We start from the raw sequence: 1,115 nt of genomic DNA on the forward strand, positions 1-1,115 counted from the left end.
TGACTAATTACCCCCAAAAGATTCCCAAGCCAAACCAGAATTCTCCTAGAGTCTGGAGCTAAAAAGAAGGTCTGTGCCTGAAGTGTTTGCATCTGTCAATAATCCCATATAAAACTAAATTACCCAACGAGGCATTTTTCCTGGGAGTATGTCATCCCCTAAAGGAAGTTTTAGAACTATAGGTTTCCATAAGGGAGCCGAGTTCCCAGCATGTAACTGATGTTAATGGAAGACCTCAAGTATTTGAATTCACCGACTGTCTTAAGTGCCAGTTACTCTACCCGACTTGGTATAAAGAATCTTAAGAAGCTCCATTTGAAATGAAAGTAAAAAATATTGAAATTTTCCCCTGCACATTTTGAATAGCATCCAAGTTAAATTATCATGAAGACAACAACATGTCCTGAGGGACATCATTTTCAGCCTTGGCTTCCTAAGTCTGCATTTATCCTTGGGACATGCAGAGAATTTCTGAGTTAATGTCAGTAAAGACTTATGAAACTTCGGAGGTGGAATTCTGCTACCCATAAAAATCAGCAGTAAAATGACCAGGATTTTTTTTAAAAATCTTCCTTTTGAAAACATGTCCCCAGTGAAGAATTGCTCCAGGATAGAATTTGGTTTGGAAATACAAATATATATACTTATAAATATCATGGACTTCTACAGTGCTTTGCACATCGCCAAAAAGTGTCTGTTGTCCAAATGAATAAATATGTTGTTTGACTAGATGAACGAAGCGGCAAGAAAGCAGCATTAAGAGAAGTACAGATGCCATTTTATTATAAACATGCAACTTTAAAACCAGGAACTGGCTGATATGCAGGGAGTAACCTCCCATGGGAGACCACTGAGACCTGCACAGCACACAGGGCTTGGCAGGTAACACACAGTGATAAATGTTGGCAAACAGAATCATTTAATGTAAGGTCTGTATGGGGAAATATATTTTTTTACAGTGTCTGTGATAGAAAACTGCCTTCGACTTGAAATCACCTTGTGATAAGCTACTTCTGGCATGGGAAGAACCAAAACTTACAGAGCCAAGTTAGTTTTCCCTCCACAGAGCTGCGTCCTGCAGAGACAGGAGCCAGAGGGGCTGTGGAGCAGGAGCT

The sequence above is a fragment of the Ailuropoda melanoleuca genome, chromosome 16 (assembly GCF_002007445.2).
Source record: "Ailuropoda melanoleuca isolate Jingjing chromosome 16, ASM200744v2, whole genome shotgun sequence".
NCBI classification, from domain to species: Eukaryota; Metazoa; Chordata; class Mammalia; order Carnivora; family Ursidae; genus Ailuropoda; species Ailuropoda melanoleuca.